The 21,558-nt window shown below is 50.4% G+C and overlaps 1 protein-coding gene across 4 annotated transcripts in view; it reads right to left on the bottom strand.

Annotated features, from left to right (window-relative positions):
• LOC134561134 (protein CEPU-1) overlaps positions 1–21,558 on the bottom strand; it is a 361,313-nt gene that overhangs the window by 117,271 nt on the left and 222,484 nt on the right. The window lies entirely within an intron of this gene.

Below are 21,558 nucleotides of genomic sequence, written 5' to 3' on the forward strand. Positions count from 1 at the left end.
CGCTCGTCACTACTACAGGAAAGGCAATCTCCTTGACTCCTAACAGCCTGCTCAAATCTGGTTTAAAAAAATCATTCCAGCGTAGAGCACGATGCCTGCAAAGTGCTCCTCCAGAGAGAAGTGGCGGCAGGGTGACACGAGGTTCCTGCCAGCCCTACAAAAGCACAGCACGGAGCTACACGGACGTGGCTGGCCCTTGTAGCAGCCAGGTTACGTTCCTAAAGCACCAGGAGCATCAGATCTTCCTGCCCTATGAACTCCCCAAGGGGAAGAACACCTGAAAGGCATTTTTTCACCCCATAAGAGGCAGGCAGCTCTACAACTGCAAGGGGTGAGGATGCTGCAAGCAGGAGTGAGGCACAGGTCAGTGGGGCTGCTGTAGCTGCCCACCCCGAGCTGCTGAGCAGCAGGACACCAGCCAGGCATCGCTCAGGAATCAGATCTAACAGCTCCAAGTCCGCATGTCTTCAGAGATGTGCCTAATTAAATACTCTTTTCATTTCCTTTAAAGACAGCAGAGCACTCTTTAAGACCTGACAGCTTGCTGATGGTCCCGAGGTGGTGGGCAGTCCCTGGGCTGCAGAGGGACGGGATCAGCACCCCACAGGTGCCTGGGCACAGCAGGACCTTGGACAAATGACCCCAGACAACTGCCCTGGGCTCCAACCACCCACTGCCACTTCTGATAACCAAATCCCCGTGCATCACTCCTGATGTAAATAACCATCCATTTATAACTCCTTGTAATTACCTGCCTATTTCTGCGGCCCGCCTTCACAAGGTAGTCTCTCTGCAATTATAGTTAATTGCCTTGATTGCTACTGCATATTTGAAGAAAGTTCACAAAAAATGTATGAGACAGGGTACTTCAACAAAGAGCCATATGGGGACCAGAACAGAAAGAGTTAACATTTGAAGCTGCTGATTTATTTCTTATTCTTGTGAAAATAGACCCCGAGGATGTGAAAGCCCTTGCAGAGCCACCGACACAAGTCTTGACCATTTCTGTAATAACTTGTGAAACTTTCTTTGAGCACAAGCCCCAAGCTGCAGGTGGAGCAGCCCCTGCCAGCCCTGTCCAGGTGTTCTCAGCATCATTGGGATGATGCAGGTTTATGTCTCATTACCTACAGTAACTGCAAATATCTTTTAACCCATAATCATGGCACTCATCTGTGCCCAGGCTCTAAATTTCCCAGGGCTCCAAGCTCTGTTATTTAGCAAATTAGGCAAACCCCAGGGACAACGCCACCCCTCCATATCCGAGCAAGCACTCCCCATGCCAGAATGTTCCTGCTCCACCGTGGGACTTGAGCCCAGGCTTCCACACGGGACCAAACATCCACCAGGAGCCATCAGTGTCCCTGTGTGCCCTCATTTCACCCTCTGCTATCCCGACCTTCCCGTGCCTCGCTGATCCTGGCCCGTGCCCCATGCCCAGCCCCCAGAGCTGCACCACTGGTTTTACACCCCTCAGCCAAGGGGAAGGTCAGGCAGAGCCAAAGCTCCCAGCGAGCCACAAATCCTGTGCTCACCTTCCTTCTGAAGGGACATCAATTACTCGGGGCTGTCAGGATGATAAGGCAGCCCGGCCTCCACAATAAGGAGGATATTCCGGCTAATAACTTCCCATTAAGCTCCTTGGAGCTGGAGGTTTTCCATGCTTTTCTGCAGGGCTGCTGCCAGGGCTTGTTTGCTCTCCTTACCCAGCTAACTCTTGAAGGGATATGGCTTGAGGCACTTTTGTAAAATCAGCTCTCTGCCACCAGTCCGGCTGGAAATCCCTGGCAGAGCTGGACAGAGAAGCCACAGCCTCTGAGTTTTTGCTCTGATCCCAGCTTAGCCTTTCTCTTCCAAAGGAAGATGACAGCATTCAACAAAGAAGATATTAACAAAATTGAAAAATAAAGAAATGGAAGAATCCTCTTATCCATCACTTCTGAGCAGTTTATTGCCTGCAAGCACATTCCTAGGACGCTGAAGGGAGACCAGGACAGGATGGCTGGGATGTTGTATTTCACTTTTTCTCCCCTTGATGTTCACTAACCTCCAAATGTCCTTCCCCAGAAACTGAGAGGTGAATGTGGAGGTGAATCTCAAGTTCAGGGTTAGTTTGTGATGCTGACCTGAAGATCCACGTTTGCATCCCTTCAGTTTTTCAACACATCCTGCAATTCCTCCTCATCCTTCCAGCAGCCTGTCCTTCCAGGGCCAACAACCACATCACCACAAACACCAGGATGAGAAGGGACCCTTCCTTCCCTTCCTAATGCCAGGTGGGAAATACATCAGGGATGTTCTGGGAATTATCCCAGAGCATTCCTTGTCCTGCATTTCTCAAGAGTGCAGAACTGGGCTGGGCTTCTGGGGGTTACCTTCACCTCAGAAAATTTGTTTGAAGAAAAAGAAATCTCTGTTCCATTAGTGCTTCATAAAAATTTTACAAGGTTTCTGCTAAAGGCAGGAAAACAAACAGAGATGGTGTCGGCACCCAGGCACTCCTGAAATCAAATATTCTTTCTCTAATGCATTTTTTTTTAAATAGTACCAATCAGGAAAGCAATCAAGCATGAAGCCCACAGCTCCCAGTGGTTCCATTTCCAACATGTGAATTTCTCCCAGCTCAGGACATTCACTCCCAGTGCTTCCACACAACCACATGTCCCACCAAGCCTCTGGAGCAGCTGGTGACAACACCAAAAAGCCACCCAGAAAGCCAAGGACAGCACATCCTTGACAGGATCCTGATTTTGATGGAATTCATTAACTCCACCAGCATCTAGGACTGGAATGGGATCGATGTACTGTGAGCATTTCCCAAGCACACGGGGATGGGGAAGGGAGGGAGCTCCTGCCTTGCCCTAATAAAGCAGGAAGCTCTCCATGCACCACAGCATTAACAACTCCTTCATTAAAATCCAGAGCCTAGGCTGTTTTTCCAGCAGGGAATGGTGCAGCACAGCCAGGAGAGTAACGAGGGGTTTGCCATTAAATCTGCAGCTGAGGTCTGGTCCAGGCAGAGACATTTGGAAAGCAGGTACCTGAGTCAGCTCGAGACCTGTCTAATCAGTCTGGGAAAATGTCAAAGGTATTTCTGCAGTGTTCACTGGCCAAAAAGACCAAATAATCTCTTTTTTTCCTCTTGTTCCTTTGTTTTTTCTGAGACCTTCCCTTTCTCTGCAGAAACATTCTGCCGTAAACATATACGGCTCTCAAAAAATCAGGCTTCTTCATAAACTGTATATTAAAAACCAACCCCCCAAAGAAAACTCTGCAACTGAATACAAAACAGAGTTATTGGAGAGCTGCACAGTGACAGCGATGAGGAGCAAACCCACCCAAAGTAAGGGGGACAAGAAGTAAAGAAGGAAAAAAATTCTGCTGAGAACTCAGGAGACATTAATTGTCTAAGATCAAATATGTATGGATAAAATATATATAAGGCTCATAAATCTACATCATATAGACAGGCACAATGCTAAACATAGATATTTTGCAAAACTTGAAATTAAAGGCTCCATTTTCATCCATAAATGGTTTTTGCTGTCTTCACCTGCCTCAGGTTCTGAGAAAGGAAAATGTGGTTTCCCCTGAACAACTGCACAGTGATGGGACAATCCCCAGGAGCTGGGAGGGATGCAGATGATGAAGCCACCAGCATCCCACCTCCACAGCGAGATCTGGCTCTTGCTACCTCAAGCCCCTCAGCTCTCACCTCCAGCCTCTATTAAACAAATGTTCACTGCAAGCAGAGGAATGAACCCTCTAGACTGGAGCTGCCTTTGGAGGAGGAGAATCCCATTTCCCAGAGCCTGCCAACAGCCCAGGAATCCACACTGCACCCCACTATTCATAGCCTGGCCGTGCTCCATTCCCAGGGGAGCAAAAAGCATCTGAGCTGCCAAATAAAGCCAGAGGAGATGGTTTCTGCCACCCATCTCTCCCCAGAATTCCCACAGAGCTCTCTGTGGATGTCTGAGAGGTTAAATACATGGGGGGTCTCCCAAAACACACTGGGGATAAGTCAGATTTGGGGAGCTGCATTTCCACCTCGCATTCCTCAAACCCCTCTGCATCCCCCAGAGCCACTGGGCATTAGCAAGGAGCAACAGCAGAGAAACCCACAAGCCTAAGAGAAAAGAAAAAAATAATAAATAGCAATAAAGGCTTTGCTGCCTCCATGGCTGGCTCTGGAGAGGCCGGGAGGCTGGTTAATGGATGTCAGTTCTGTTTCCATTGAAGAAAAGAAAAATCAATGAAGCCTCTTAGGCAGGCAGGACACAGCCACGGCCCTCGCGCTGCTTTGCCTTCTCCTCACCCACAAACGGAGCTTGGATCCACATTTTCCAGCCCTGGAAGCAGAGCCAAGCAGCCCTGTGGGTTCCCAGAGAGGCAGGAGGAACAGGAACATCCGTAACCTAATCCTGCAGGCTGCAGATGTTCCTGCAGAGGATGCAGATCCCCTTTACCTGCAGATGTTCACTCCCGTGCATTCTGCAGCGATGGCTGTGCTGGGGTGGGAAGAGCTTCAGCTCAAACTGCCACCTTGGCAGAGACCCCGCTCCAGATGCAATCATAAAGCTAAAATTCTCTTCCCAACCACTTTTGGGGTTGGGTTTTTTATTGCACTCCCGTGGTTTTGCCACACTGACACGAGCAGCGCTTTGCTGGCAGAAGGGACCCGCTCTGGGTGGTCTCTGTAGAGCTGGAGTCGGATTTTTCCCTTTACTGCCTCTGCTTCAGCCTCTCATGCAGAAAAGATGCAGCTCAGACATTTCGTTAGCACTAAAAAGAATACTAATGAACCTGCAGGTTGCTGGGTGAGGCACCTAATGACAAGCCACATGCAGAATTGCTTAGCTGAGTCTCCTGGAAGTTACTGGGATGAGATTTAAATGGACTCAGGATGCAAAAACTCACCAAAAAAAGCCATTTCTTCCCCTGTTTCTGCTTAGTGCAGTACCAGGTGTTTTCTTGCTGCTCCACAGCCTCACGAGGCTCTAATATACTGGATCAATGTTAGATATTTTCTATTCTGATTCCTCTAAATGCTGGGGCTGGGATTTATCACCTCACCAGCCAAGTTCAGCCACTTGGACCTCGTCTCACAGCAAATGGAGAGAAAGAGGCACTGCTAGGACACAATCTGTCCGACCTATTTTAGACACCTGCCTCAGACTGGGATGAATGGCACCCCAAAAAGGCCCAGTGCTCCCCAGTGACTGCAAAGGGGACTGGCAAACACAGCCATCCTTCATCCTGCAGTTACAGGAGCAGGCATCCCAGACTGCTCCTGCTTTTCTGGGCTCCTACGGAAATGCTCCTGGATCAAGCTTTTGACAGAATTTTTGCCAGTTTCTTTGCTTTTCCTCTCTTCCCCTTTAACCCATGTCCTCCTGTAGCCAACAAGAGACAGGACTCTGAGGGTTGGGCTGGTCCCTCTCTCTTCCCAAGACCTGCTTGGATAAGATACTTAATTTCTGGATGCCAAAATTCCTGGATGGATCCAACTGGGAACACAGAATGACGACATACACAACAGAATCAAAGCATCCTGGTTTAAGACATAGATGAAGCAGTCTCTGACAGGAGAATTTTTGCCAGTTCCTTTGCTTTTCCTCTCTTCCCCTTTAGCCCATGTCCTCCTGTAATCAACAAGATACAGGACTCTGGAGGTTGGGCTGGTCCCTCTCTCTTCCCAAGACCTTCTTGGATAAGATACCTAATTTCTGGATGCCAAAATTTTTGGATGGATGCAACTGGAAGCACAAAATGACGACATCCATGACAGAATCAAAACATCCTGGTTTAAGACATGGATGAAACAGTCTCTGACAGGAGCACACAGCTCTCCCAAAGTTAATGTCCTACTCAGGCTGAGAGAGCCCTCCCAGCCCTTGATGGAGGAGCTCTTCAGCAAACAGCTGCCTGAAAATACAGCTGCAGCACCTTGGGGTGAGGATCAGTGCTTTGGAAAAGCAGGGATGGACAGGGATCCATTTTGGACAGGAATCCGTGCGTTACCAGAAATAAAAGATAAAGCACCACATCCCACCCGAGGCAAAGTCCATCTCCACCGAGCAGCTTTCTACAGCACCAAAAAATAGACTCAAATCTAATACCTCGAGTGCTGGGGAAAAGTTGGGTATGGATGCCATTTTCCTTGGCTGCCTTGTCTCCAAATAACATACCCTGATACATTTTTAGCCTTGAGTCCTACTGGGATGAGCTTATTCAATCGTGCTTTTCACCTGCACACCTCTGTCTAGCAATCTTCCCCAATAATTCGTGAAGCCTTTGGCCAATTTTAACTAAATTTGACAGAGGAACAGATGGCTCAAAGACATTAAGTACCTGCAAGCCTAGTGCAGATAGGCAGCCAGGTACAGGAGAGGGACGCTGCGAGTGCCCCACGGAGGGAAAGGCCACAGGAAAATGAGATTGATCCTCATCTGAACCTCAGAGAATCCACTCAGCACAAAGCCTTTCCAAACGTCCTCACCACAGGCAGCAAATCATTGACTCCTACTTGGACTAAAATGAAGTAAACTTATAAGAACCCCGGCTTTATCGGCCTCCGTGCCAGCCAAAGGATGGATTTTGCATATGAAATCACAGCCGGTGTGACAGCTCAGACAAAGGAGGAAAACCAACACAGAAGGGAACTCCAGTTGCTGCTGGCACCAAGGAACTGCAGGAAATCTTGCACCAAACCTTCCCACATCCATCCAAGGGCCTTGGATGCTGCAAGGCAGGGTGAGGGGATGACTGATGCAGCAAATTTGGGGTTGTTCCTGCACCAAATTTTTCTTGGCTCCATTCAAGACATTTCTTGCATCAAGGGAGGGGCACAAAACACAGATCTCAGTGGCCCCGGGCTGGCCCAGCACACCAGACGCCAGTAACAGAGCAGCTCATCTATTTCCCATCAATGTATCTTCTTAATGAAGGAAGATGGCTTTTTAATAAATAAAAGCTTTCACCAAAAATAGCTGCATGGTCATCTATAATCCCCTGAAAACTTCTAAAGGTCCAAAGCTGAGACGCAAAGCACAGAGAAGGAGTTGGGGGGGCTGGTGAGGAAATGGGACAGCCACTCCAAACCTTCACAGCCAGAAAGAAATGCAGAACACCTTCTCTGCACACACCTGCACAGGCCTCGCCCTCCCAGCACTAAGGCTGCATCAAAAGCATTTTGCAAACCAATATTCCCGAATTCCCAGAGCTTAGGCAAGTACTTTTGTTTCTATTTCAGTGCAGGGAGGGGAGAGGCAAAGAGCAGCAAGATGACTTCACAGAAAGGGCGAGCTGGCGGCGCAGGGAGGACGGAGGAGGCAGCAGCCCCCCGAGCCAAAAGCAGGGAGGGGTCAGGCACTGAGCCTCGTGGCCACCTCCCCTTTCGTGTCTACCAGCACCATCTCCCCTCTCCTCCAAGTAAAGCAGATTTGTCCACAGAACCAGCTCCGGGTGGCGCAGCCCGGCCCAGCAGGTACAGATGGGCTCGGTGATCAAGATGGATCATTTGGCACATCCCGGTGACCCGGGCGCAACCGCAGAACGGGCTCTTTGCTCAGGGCCCTCTCCAGGGCCGGGGCGTGGGGGACAGAAACGAGAGGAGCCTCCAAAAACAGGCAGGGCCCCCACATCTGGCGCCTGCAGCTCATCTCCCCACTCCCCACCAAGGCCTGGCTTGTTTTCCTCACTGAAGCCCCCTCCCCGCTCCCAGACAAGGTTAATAGGGTAGAGAGAGAGCATCTGTTTATGAGAAGGTTATCAAGTGAAAGGCAGTAACGCAGCCTCCAAACCAGCTTTTCATAGCCTCTTACTTATTATTTAATTTGGCTCCAGTACGTGAAATTAGGCTAATGGCTGTTAAGTGGTTAAGGCACGCACATTGTCCATCTGCCGAGAAGGCTCCAGGCCGTTGTTCTGTTTCAAAGGCTAAGGAGGAAAAATAATATGAGAGTTGCATGCTGTTAGTTTGAGAGCTCATAAATGCATTTTTCCCTCTTTCCCTCGCTTTTATATTTCTTTTATCTCCTGTGCTTTGCCTGTTGCAGCATTAGGAACTTCTGGAAAGCGAGTTACCAGCTTTATTATTTTTTCTCTTTTTTTTGTCAGTGCTCTTGTGCCTTTTTTTGCCTTTATTTTTTTTATCTAAGTGGAGGGAAGGGTGAGCCAGCCCGTTCCAGCAATGCCACAGCCACCAGCTGTTGCAGTCTTCCCATTCAGCCGAGCTCAGTGCAGCATCCCCCATTTGAGAGCAGGAGAATTAAGCACAAAGCCCTGAGCTTTTGTCTCTTCTCCTTGACACCAGGACTGGCAGCTTCTCTCCACCAACACAACATCAGCTCTGCAGTTTTCCTTACGCGCAATCTGGAGCGCTCAAACCCCTCCCCACCTGCACTCCTTGCTGCATTTAATGAGCAGTTCCACACATTGCATGGAAGACGTGTGGTTTCCTACACATTTTAAACCTCATATGATGCAAGCTCAGGCTGGAGCTCCCTCTTCCCTTGAGTTTTGCACACAAGCAGCGCCCACGCGGATTCTCGGGCGTCTCGTACAAGAGCTGGGCTCGCTCTGTCATTACCTCAGAGGAATAACGAGGTCTCCCAAGCTTTACTGTTTTCATGGGAGCTGCAGGAATGTAACCTTCCTATAAAACCTGACCAAAACCAGGCAGCTGATTCACTAAAGCCAGCAGGAGCGGTGAAGAGGAGGAGGGACACCAGACCTTTCTTCCATGAACCCACAAAGAAGGTGTGGATGACTTTTAGGCAGATGAGCTACAGACAGAGCCAGGCTAAAGCGCATGTAAAACCCAGCCAAAAATCCTTGGAGCCATGGGGTCACAGAATGGTTTGGGTTGGAAGTTTAAAGGTCATCCAGTCCCATCCCCTGCCGTGGGCAGGGACACCTTCTACTATCCAGGTTGCTCCAAGCCCCATCCAGCCTAGCCTGGAACACTTTCAGGGACGAGGCAGCCACAGCTTTTCTGGACAGCCCTTGCCAGGGCCTCACCTGCACCCTGACAGGGAAGAATTTCTTCCCAATATCCCTTCTAACCCTGCCCTCTGGCAGTGGGAAGCCATTTCTCCTTTGTTCCACCAGGCAAGGGAAACGGCTTTACCTGACAGCAGCCCTGGGAAGGAGCGGGCTCTGAGGAGGGGAACTGCAGGCAGGAAAGGGAAGGAACCCTCCAGCCACTGCAAAAAAAACAAAAGACCAAAGCCATCTCTGTCCCCACTGTGGGAGCTGAGCTGTCTCCAAGTGAGGAGGGTTATTTATGGGGACACGAGGAAGGAGAAGGCAGCTGACGAGCAGATCTCATTTCCCTCCATTACTGCAACAACTCCACTTGAAAACCAACTTTATATCTTCCTTTCCAAGCCAGGAAAAAAAAATAAATAGCTGAATGCCACAAACAAGTCAGCCTTCTATCCTTGTTATCCCCAGATTTTGCCAGAGGTTGGTGGGGTGGTTTCAGACTCACAGCAGGGGAAACAAGCAGCAGTTGGCAGCACCAGGAGAAAAGATTGGAGCATTTACCAACAGGCTTGTCCCCTCACCTCTCCCAAAAGGAGCCCCCAGTGCTGCTTTTCCACAGAAACACTTTTCCAGGTTATAGCTGTGGCATCCAGGCTTGCCATCTGTTCCATCTCTCCTGGCTTTATCCCTGTGTCCTGCCTCTCTCACCAGGTATCTGCATGAATTACTCCTCCCCACTCGTACCTTTTGTTCACAGGGTATATAAATATAAATACATTTATCTTTTAAAAAAGTCTTTCTATATTTTACATTTTTTGCATATAAATATAAGTATTTATTTACATATCAGGGATTGGCACTAGATTATCTTTAAGGCCGCCTCCAGCCTGAGCATTTCTGTGAGCCCATGACAAACACACACCAGTTTGGTCTCTGTGTGTGCTGATGGCTGACACGTGCAGCACGAATTGTGCTCAGAGGGTGCTTTGTTACAACACTCAACCCCTGAATTCCCAGCCCTACACTCATTTTGACACTGCTCTCCTGCTGAACCTGACCCAAAAAGCACCACCCGGACCGTGTTTTTGGGGGAAAGACATGAGGCAAGCAGGAAATTAAGCTGCTGGTGCTGCCTGACGGGAGGATAAAGCGGCTGTGTGCTGGAATAACCACCAAAGCGAGATGCTCAGCCCATGTCCTGCAGCTCTGCACCTGCTTGTGCTGACAAATAACTGCCCAGAGTGCAGAGCTGTCTGGGATTATGGAAGGGAGCAGGATTCACAGAAAACTGCCCAGATTTCGTCGACCAGCGCGGCAAAGTGGTGCTGGTGCAGCAATTTCCGAGCGGGGGGAAGTGAGCTTGTGCAATATTTTTGTTTGACACTGGCAGAAGCCCTGTGCTCCGACACATTTCTCCCTGTTCTGCTGCCAGCACTGCTTAATTCCCGTGGCAGGCTGGCGGGAGCGGTGAAGCGATCCTAGCAGAAGTCTGACACCAGGAGAGTTCTGTGTGAATAGCATATCCTGCAAATCTGCAGGATAGAGAACATCTGAAAACCAGGTTAAGGGATAAATACTGACAAGCCCTGACTGGAGAAAAGAATGTTCATTCAAACACACCCGGTGAACTGGAGGATTGTTACGGTTTTCCCTCTAAATGCTGCTGAACGAGGTGATGGAGACACATGGGAAACCACAAGGAGGAGGCAATTCAGAACTCCAACCTGCCCCCGGAGCGTGGGGGGCTTCCATCTGAATTTGGGGGAAGTTGGCAGGGCAGGGTTTGCAGGAAGCATCCTCCAAGGAGTCCTTCCCATTACCACACTGCCAGGCAGCATATGCAAGGAAGAGAAGGATTACAGCACTTTGCTTCTGATCATCCCTGGTTTGAAGGGGTTTTTTTGGCCTTAGTTGCCAGCAATTTTGGCAAGAGGCTTCCCAAGCACTGAGCTGGCAGTTGTAGGGAAGAGGGTGGCTTTATCCAAGACATAAAAATCCAGGGAGATGGCTTTGAACTAAAGCTGATGCAGGAGAAAGACAAAAAGGAAATGTCCTCGTGGGCACAGCAGCTGCTTCAGAGACAGCAGGAAAAATTTGTGGAGAGGAAGCTGAGCTCAGAGAAGAGTTTTGCCCAGACTGCAGGATCACAGTGTGCAAGGAGGAGACCTGAGGAGGACAGGCTCCATTTTTTACCTCTGATTCCTTTAAGAAAGGGAAGCTTTGACCCCCTCCTCTCGTCTCAGGGGAAGAGGGAAGGAAGACACACTGCTCACAGCCTGCAGCCTCGCTGGTGGGACGGGAAATTGCTCTGCTCCTGCTGGGATCTGCAGCCCTGGCCGCGATGGGGAGTGATGGATGAAAGGGAGGGAGAGGAGGAGGAAGCTGTGTCTTAAGGCTCTGCAGCAGCAAATGGCCTCAGCGATTAGAACTGAGTGGGCAGCTGTGTATCACTCTGGATTTTCTGCCTGTTTCATCACTAGCAGTGACTCAGGAATATTCTTCATCGCCCTCAAGCGAGGATATGATCATTTTCTGCCACTTGAGATGAAGCTAATTTTACAGCAGCTTAGAGGGAGAGAGATGTCATGTGCTGATTTCTGTGCTGTCTGCATCCCCCAGCGCTGCAGCACGGCCAGGCCATGGGTGCTGACAGCTGGAAGTTAAAACACCCCACACCAGGACAGAAAATCCAGGGAAAGGGGGTTTGGAACTGCAGGTCTCAGAAAGATGAGAGGAGAAAAGCAGCACAGAATCAAGAATTGCCAGCAAGGAGAAACCTAACAGCACCCCTTCTCCAGGCTCACAGAATCCCCACAGGATTTGGGATGGATGGGACCTTAGAGATCATCTTATTCCACACCCTGCCATGGGCAGGGACACCTTCCACTATCCCAGGCTGCTCCAAGCCCCATAGAACCTGCCTTGGACACTTCCAGGGCTGGAGCAGCCACAGCTCTTCTAAGCAATGTGTGCCAGTCCTGTTCATGAGTAGGAGAAGCATCCTGAGACTGCCTGGAGGCACAGAAAGTGCTCCTGATGGGACAAGTGTGCTGAGCAAGAGCAATGAGCAGATCTCAAAGGGCTGATCTCACCACTCAAATCCAACCAGTCCCAGAGACTCCAAATTCACCAAATCCAAATCCTGATGAGTGAGTAGCCCACTTTTCACAGAATCCCAGAGTGGTTTGGGTTGGAAGCCACCTTAAAGCCCATCTCAATCCAACTCCCTGCCACGGGCAGGGACACTTCCACTAGACCAGGCTGCTCAAAAGTGAAAAGCATCTGTGACACCAGTGCCAAATCACTCCCTTGGCACATCAAACCCTGGGTCTGGCTGAGCTCCCCCCTTTCATCCTCCCAGTGCTTCCCACAGAGCTGGGAGGAGATGGCAGCAGAACCCAGTGCCACCACCGGTGTGCAGCTGGAGCGCCCGGGCTCCTGGCTGGGAACCAGCCCTGCAGCCTCATTCTGATGGGTTTTCCTGCTCGCTGCTCAGGCCCTTTATTTAGTTTTGAGTTGCAAAAGCTGCCTTCACACCAGGCCCTGGCAGCGCCTCGCCAGGCTCCCCGTGCGCCCCAGCCACCGCCCAGCATGTGATTCCTTGACAGCCCTGGATTGGGGAGCTGACTGGCAGGGGTGGCTGCATTTGCAGGGGAAACGGAGCAGCGCTGCCAGCTTTTAGTGACAAAGGGAGTGTTTATAGCAGGCGCGGTGACAGCTGTCCGAGTGCCACATTTATTTACAAAACGTTCCTTAAATTACTGACAGTTGGCGCTGCGGAGGGAAGCGGAGAGGAGGAGCTGACACGTCCCCACGGCGCCTCTCAGCAGCCTCCCTTTGCAGCCCTGGGGGTGGCACAGCCCTTTGCTCAGGGCATCACCTGCACCTTCTCTCCTTCTCTTCCCACCAGACCTGCAAGGGGGTTGTCGCCCTGGTTTTTCTGATTTTTTTTTTAAAGCCTTCTATTTGTTCATAAGACGAAGTTTAGTTTCTGTGCAATATTAAGGGTCAGTTTTTCACTTTCTCACACTTTGGATCATAAACAACCTTTCTTGTTTTTGTTCAATGTCCATTGTTTACATATTTCTAGCCTGAAAATAATCTTGGTTGACAGCTGGGGTGAATAACCCCAGAAGCCAATCCACAACCAGACCCACAAATGTATAAAAATAGAAGAAATAAACAGGCTTGCCCTCTTTTTGGGGAGCAGCTTTTCACTGCAGACCTCCTGCCTCCGTGTTGTTTTTGTGTTCCAACAGGGGGTCATCCTGCAGCTCCCACCGACCCCAGAGGATCAGACACACCCAGGTGGGTGAAGTTCCTCCAAACAATGCACGGCCACCAAGCCTGCAGTCTTTTCTAGAAGGACCAAGAGGGTGTTATCACCCTGTGATCCCTGCAGTAGTTCAGATTATTTCAGGCAGCGCCACTGGAATGAATGGAGGTCACCAGGAGCGCCTCTGGATGGCCAAAAATGTCTGTGCTGTTTTCAGACTCACAGAGGTGTCTGAGGTGAAGGCCCCGTGTCTGCTGAGCAATGTCAACAGTCTGCAAGCTGCTGGCTTGGAACCAGCAAGGAAATTGCAGCTGCCATCCTCCAGGAGACAAGGACAACAGGAGAAATTTAGGAGCCCAGCTGACATGCACCAGTGAAAGCGTCTCCCCTGACCAACCCCTCCATGACGAAGCAATAACAACCCAAGATGGGATTTCGACTTTCAGGCTAAGACCATCAACTCCAACCATTCCCCCACTCACCCGTGTCCCCAAGTGCCACATGCGCGTGGCTTTTAAACCCCTCCAAGGATGAGGACCCTGTCACTGCCCTGGGCAGCCCATTTGGTACAGAAATATTCCCTAATATCCAAACTAAACCTCCTCTGGTGCAATCTGAAGCCATTTCCTCTCTTCCTATCACTCATTACTCGTGAGAAGAGACCGACCCTCACATCCTGCCCTGCCACAGACTGCAAGAGAGGGAAGAAACTCCAATTCCACAGGTCAAGGCCAACAATCACCTTTGGCTCCTCGTGTTTGTCGAGGACTAAATCACATCACTCGCACACACACCATGAGGAACCTCCAAACTGCTCCCTCCCGTTTTGCCCTGACTCCCACACCGTGGAAGTTTGCAGAGCAAACAGGGCCCTGACGTGCCTTGGCCAGCTAGAAATTTGGCCTTGGAAAACATCATTCAATATAAGCTTTGTCTGATTCAAAACAGAGCAGCTCTTCCAAATAGTAGTAAGCAATGACTGACCCAAAAATATAATGCAGTTTAGGAGAAGGGAAAGATTTATTTTCAGCTAAAGGGAAACTCTGTGTGTTCAGAAAACCTTCCCTTCTGAGATGGAATGAAATCAGAATCTCACTATTTCCTATAAAACATTTTTAAACCCCAAAATTTGCTTTTGCTTCATCAGAGAACTTCCTGTAATGTTTGAGAAGATGCTTCACTGAACTCACAAACTCAGATAAAAGGAAAGAAATAATATTTTTCCAAGTAAACCCAAACCTGCCCTCTTACCCACAAGGGAATTTTAGGTCAAATCCTTTCCAGTCAAGGTACGCAAGAAAGAAATGGATTGTTTAATAAAAATATCTGAGTTTGAATTAAAAAAAGAAACAGTATTTTTGTATTTAACACATGATAAAAGTCTGAAAATTTTGAATGAAAGCTGAAGCAGGTGCTCTCCCAGCTCCTGCTGAATAGTAAATGGAAGAAAAAGGGACTTGGAAAAGAATTCCTTGATTTTTCACCTCATTCACCCTTCCTTTAAGCTCATCAAGAGCTTTCTACTGGACTGTAAGAGAAGAAAGGGGATGCAAGATAATTAAAAGTTATCTTTATGTTTTTTAAGGTTATTTAAGGAATAAAGCCCTGACTGAATTTGGAGGACTGAAGGATAAGAACCCAAATATGCCTTCAAATATTAGTGCTGTGCCTATCTGTAGGTCCAAAGTATCCTGAGATTTGGAAGTGTCTGTGAGCGTGGAGCTGCCCTGCTCTCCTTTCATACCTTTGAGAATTTGCTTTTCTCAACAGTTTCCTCTCATGTTTCTTATTAGAGATGTGTAAAAACCATGAGGCTGAAAAACACGCTGGTTTTGCTGAACTGAGGATGTGAAGCTGCGAAAATAATGATCCCACCACGACAAAAAAAAAGGGAAGAAGAGACTCAAAAATCCCAAGTAATGAATGTTTGGATCATGGCCGGGGCTCTGCATGTGTCTGATAAAACAGACACAGGTGTCAGAGCCATTTATGGTTGCACGCACAGAGCCGGTCAAAATCTCCCATCTCTGGGAAAAAAATCCTGTGATATTTCACCAGCTGCTCATGTTGGAAGGTGGTTTTATCCCTTATTTACTCTGTCCTCATTGACATGCAGAGCTGGACTCACTCATCTCCTGTTTGACCCTTGGTGTCCTTTCCTATTCAGCACTGTCCCCGAAGGTGTCCCCACCTTCAGACCAGGCTCAGCTCTCCAGACCTTGTCTCAATTCTCTCCCTGGCTTTCCCAGGGGAGAATCCAGCTGCAAAGTCAAGTTTGCCTGCAGATTTTCCATGCCCACCCGTCTGCCTCCTCACTTTGCACACAAACTGAGGATGCCTCCCAGCGTGACTGTGGTGGTGACAGCCAACACCACTCCCCGGCAGCTGAAGAGAATCCCATTTTTAAACCAGGATTTTTAATAGCCTCATGATGGAGATGCTGTTGGCGTTTCCACAGACGCTGCAGCAACCAGACAGCCAAGCCTGAGCCTCAGACTTGGCTCCTTCACAGCCTTGCACCTCCGAGGACTAAACCCAAGGACAGCAGAAGGAATTTCCCACTTGCTTTGCAAAGGTGCCGCGTGCAACAAGGAGCGAACCCCGAGGAGAAGGAATTCCACATTGCTATTCCACACACAGCCCGTTAACAGTCTGCATATTGTGGCAAGACTGAAATGCTGTCTTCCAACCTGATCCCCAGTCCATTACAGTTGGGATAAAGACTCGTGGTGACATTAATGAGCACTGGATCAGCCCCTTTGCTGGCATAAATCTCTCTGTCGCATCGGTGGGATTGCATTTTCCCCATTTGCCTGTTTGTTTGGCTCTGGATTCTCATTACAATTTCTATTAGCCCAGGCTCCCACTGATGTGGTTGTAGATTAGTTCCTTCCTGATTTTTTCCTCTGAAGGAAAATAAGGGTGTCTGAGTTCAAAGTGGCAGGTTTTGGCAGGTCTGGGGGGAAGAAAACAACTCTGTCTGATCAAGAAGAGGATTTTTCCAACAGCATAAATTGGAGTAACTCCAGTGAAGCCAACAGAAGTGACAAAGACTTGGGCAAGCTGAGGATGACCCACATCCCCAACCCACCTCTGTTAACAGGCATGGGGAACTGCCAGCTCAGGACTGCAGTGTCAGCAGCAGCGTGGCCCAAAGGCTCTGTCTGGGTGGCACTGGGACAGCACATCAGGACAGCCAAAGCTGGAGGTGAGGCCAGGTGCCATCCCTTGGACTGGCACCCACAAATGCTCGGGTCCAAGGCTTACACCAGCTCATGGTCCTGGTGAGGCAGCTCCAGAGCAGACTTTGGGGCTGTGAGCAGCCCCACAGAGCCATTGCTTTCCCAGTCCCAACATCCCTGATTTTCCTTCAGCTCCCACCTAATCAGCTCCACAGCAGCTCCAGTATCCCCACACACACCAGGGACCCCCAAAATGACAATTCCCTGGCACATCCAACCAAATGAAGCCCCCGGTCCCCTCTTCAAACCCCAAGCAAGGGCAGGACACGGGTGGACACCTCTGGTGCCCTGCAGTAGGACACTCGTCGCATTTTCCTTGCAGAGGGATGAATCCTGCCACAAAGAGACTGCAGCGCAAGCAGATGACTCATGGAGCAGAGAAAGGAAGCGTTGCAATTGCTGTGCACGAATCAAGACATTTATAGGGCCTGGGAGGGCACCTAACGTCACACCAGGAGCCGAGGGCAGGGCTGAAAACTGAAAATCCATTCCCTAAGCCTGCCCCAACCATTACAAACACCACCCCAGCACCCCTCCACCTGCGGGGCTGCTCTGGCCTCCCTTCCCCATCCCAAGGTAAAATCTGACTTCAGCCTCTCCAGATGTGAGATGCTTAGGCCAGGACGGAGACGGCAGCTCCACAAAAGCCCACTTGTCCCCTAGGAGACCCCAGCTCCAGTGAACCAGAGGCAGCAGCTCCACCAGGAAAGCTATAAAGGGAAACCCTCCTCTGGCACAGCAATCAGGAGCTTGTCTCATCTCAGATGGAAATTGCACTCAGGAAAAAAAAAAAAAAAAAAAAGAGAATAATCCATGCATATGACAATTTTTTTTTCACCACTTTAAGCTGATTCCATCTCTGAGATGGGAGAGAGGTGGCAGAGATTTGCTGACATGTCACTTTAGTAATAAACTCCTCTTTCAGAAACGTGCCATCGCCAGCAAAGCAATCGTGAGCTACAAACCCCACACGTGGGGCTCCTGCAGCCTCTGGGCATCCCCAGGAACGTGGGGACAAAACCCCCACCAGAAAGGAGGACCCAGCACAAGGGGAAGAGGAGAGGCAGGGGTGAAGTGGCACCATGAGGGATGCAGGAGAACGTGCTCTGCTCCTTCCTCACCTTAATGCAGGAGGGGTCACCACAGGCTTGAATTTATTCCCTGAACCTCAGGATGGGAAGGAGAGAGGTTTGAAGGAGAAGGGCAAAGGTGGTGGATATTGGGGAATTGGGGGAATTAACTTGGGTTAAGACATGAGCGTGCAGCTTAGCTGGGATCCTCACCCCATCCCCACAGGACTGCTGGGAGCTGCTCCCAGCCCATCCCAGGGGCTCAGAATTCCTTTGCTTTTCTCAGTTCCTGAGCAGTAAAGGTGTTACACCTTGGCCTCTGCAAGCCCCAGCTAAAACCCCCACTTTGGGCTTGGGAATTAGGCAGGCAAGCAATCAGGAGTCTCTAAAATAAATAACTGCAGCAGGATGGAAACTGCCAGGTACTGGGCTTGAAGACCATGGGAATGGGATGAGTCTTCCACAGGTCTGAGCCCTGGAGAGGCAGATGAGCACTGATCTGGAAAGAAGGAATGTGGTGGTTGTGCAGGGAAGGGAGGAGTTGGCTGGGCAGGGCAGGAGATGGGAATACCTCACTTGGGGTGTTCTCAGCTGGTGGGACAGGGTGGACAAGCAGCACTCCCTCAGTGGGGTTATCGCAGCTCAGAGTGGGAGGAGGAGCCTGGAGCAAAACGGACACAGAGCTGGGCAGGCTCAGCAACCAGGGCTGGCCCCTTTCATCATCATCCTCTGCCCTGTCTGGCTTTTGTTACTCACGCCAGGAGTCCAGCCCGGTGCTGGGCACTGCTCCTTGAGCCCCCCTGACTCAGAGAGGCTTTCCCAGGCACAGACAGCCTGGAATGGTTCCCCTGCCCTCCTCCCCCGCAGGATTTCTGCACTCATTGACTGCAAACCACAAAGGCAGCTGCCCAAAACCTCAGTGAGAATCACCCTTGCTCAAACCCTGGCAGGAACAGCACTGGGGGAGATACAGAGGCTCCCCCAGGACCCGGGTGCTGGAACACACCACATTTACCCACTGGAGACCATTCCCATTTTTCTGTTACACAATAAAAACACGGCCAGGCAAATTCCTGTGAATAAAGGGGGAAAGATGGGGCAGCAAAGAGTCACAGAAAACAGACTCATCTCTGAAAAATAGTCTTTTCTGCTTAGCAAACAAGCACTTTCTGTTTGCACCCATCAAACAAACATGCTTGATTTTGTTTTGTTTCGCAGCCAAGTCATCATTTCTCCAAAATTATTTCAAGAGCACAACAGGGGCCAGATAAATTTGCAAAACAGGCTTAGGTAAAGAATGACAGAGCTCAGTGGCAAAGCTCACAGCCCTTTTCAAAGCCTGAGTGGAAACCACAGGAAACATCAGGGTTAAAAAAAGCTTGGCCTCATGTTTAACTCAGATTTGACTTTTAGTGTTGGAATCAAAGAGGGGAATAAATGAAGGCATTGCATCTCCGTGCCAAGGAAACCAGAGGAGATGGAGAGAGGAGCACAGGAGGGTTTGGGGGACACCATGCAGGCGCCTGTGCTGCTGATGGGAACGTCAGAGCCTCGCCATGGAAAGCGCTGACTGATGCCAATTAAAGTGAAATCATAATCAAGCCATTTGTTTCGGTGCCCAGAGAGCTGCTCCAAAGGTCTCAGCAATGCCTGGACTCGGTTCAAGCACTGCATGGAAGTTCAGGAGGGTCCTCTCCTGCCACTGGTGAGGGCAGAGCTGTCTGGACACGGTGGGAGGGGATGAAGATCAGCCTCATCCTCACAAACTGTGCTTGGGGACACGAGGAAGGACAGAAAACTCTGACCTTCACCTGCACACAATTCCTCAGTGTAACCCCAAAGGCAGGACCAAGACATCCATCAGTAAAAACACTGTACTGTTGGACACAGCACCCTGAAACCTTTTCCCTATTCCTGGAGGCTTTGCTGCATCCAGGAGTAAATCCTACCCCTCCTATGCCAGGCAGCAGCTGTAACCCAACATCTAAAGCTTGATTTAAGTTTAATACAGTGATTAAAGTGCTGGTACCCATGAAATGCCTGCACCCTCCAGTAGAAATATCACAGGATAGAAGGAAATATCTGAACATCTGCAATGTCTCTGGTCCTAAACTGATTCCCTACAGTGGATTGTATGGAGCAAAGCCTTTACAACACACAAGGCTCCTTGCAGATTTCAATCCAGCTTTTTTTTCCAGCACTGAATTCGCTCTGCTTGGAGGGACAGAGCTGAAAAGAGCCTCTTGGCAGGGCACTGCTGCTCGACAGCAGCTCAGGCTCCTCAGCACCTGCCACCCCGATAAAATAACCTATTTCCAACAGCCAAAGCTCTCCCTTGGGAAGAGTGGGGCACAGGACTTTCCAAGTGCTCCAGAGAAACAGCAGCTTCTGCTGCTGAGTTCTCAGCTTGCTCTTCCCTTTTGGCATCTGTGAAACACCAAGAAGGGACCTCTAGAAACATCTCTCCTTCCAAATCCTTGGCTGCAGCACCCCATCCTCCCACCATGCATGGAAATGAGTGGGATTGGATTAGACCTGATTTTTTTTTCCTTTCCCTGAGTGCCACCCATGCAGGGCTGGGCAGGAGGTGGCCGGGAGCATCGCTGGGGTCTGCCAGAGCCTTTGTAGCAGCATTGCTATTCTGCACAAGTTAACTCCTCCACAACAGATCGATGGGCACGCCGGGCTGGGAGGGGAGCAGGCAGGAAGATTCATGTTTCCTTGATTTCCTCTGGTTTCCACATGCTCTGCTCCCCCCGGCTCCTGCTGCACGGCTGGGACTGACTGGGGATGCAGCAATGTCCCACTGCCTGCTGGGCCAGCTGCTCCCACCTCAAACCAGCAGGAAAACACCTCCAAAGGCCCAGGCAAAGCCACACTCCTGCACCCCTCTGCCACCTCAGCAAGCCATTCATTTCCAAGAGCACTCTCCACTCCAGGGGCAGGACAGCAGGAATGTCACCAGCACAGTGGGAATGGCATCCACAGGCTGCACATCCCACATGCCCCTCTCCAGGGGTACACCTGAACTGATGAGGCACCTGGCAAGGGACAAGGACATCCCCTGCCATCAGGCCCAGCTCTACTGGGACGCACCTCCGGCAGCTCTGGGATGATGACACATCACTGTCCTCCCTCCCTCCCCAGAGCCACCTCCCAGGGGCAGGATTTGTCCCCCTGCCCATGAAGCCTCCCTGACAGAGGAATCCCTCCTGCTGACTCACCCAAGCTTCCCTTTGTTCTCCTCCAACACCAGCGCCCACCCAGTGTCAGGGCAGAACACCTCGATCCAGGTGTGGATCAAGATCCCTGGTGTGGATCAAGATCCCTGGTGTGGATCAAGATCCCTGGTATTGCCCAAAACCCTGTGCAGGCCCTCACCAGAGCCTCTTTCCAGAAGTTTGCAGAGCACCCACCCAGTGAATTTCACTGCCCAGACCCCCAGAAACCCAACCCCCTCCCCCTTTGATAGGGTCTGTAGGATTTTTGGTGCTTGGGAGAACACGGCGATTCAGGAAAGAGAAGGCGCTACTACTTGTTTAAGCCAAGCTCAAATTCCTAAGCAAGACACTCCGTCCTCCACCCTGTGCCACCCGTTTCCCTCTTTGCCCAGCCGTGCCATGACGCAAGACAAATCCAGAGGCACGGCCACGACACAGCTCCCACCCTCCCCGGAGCACCCAGGGGCTGCGGGGCGACACCAGATTTGGCTGCCAACAACTGAGGCGCAGCAAAATTCCTGCTGAAATTCCCCCCCGGGGCTGTTTTTCCTGCCCTGGCTCGGGCCCCCGGCACTGGGTGGTGCCAGGCAGGGGCGCGGTGTCACGGCACACACCCAGCTGGCCCCGCAGATGTTGGTGTCACCTATGCAACGCTCCGGAGCAGCAAAGTCGCTCCCGAGCATGCCGGAGTTGCAGGCGCCGCTTCCCTGCGCTGCAATTAAAACCCGGCTTTTGGTTTTTAATGTCCCCATCAAACA

This window comes from Prinia subflava, chromosome 22 (assembly GCF_021018805.1).
Source record: "Prinia subflava isolate CZ2003 ecotype Zambia chromosome 22, Cam_Psub_1.2, whole genome shotgun sequence".
Classification (NCBI taxonomy): domain Eukaryota; kingdom Metazoa; phylum Chordata; class Aves; order Passeriformes; family Cisticolidae; genus Prinia; species Prinia subflava.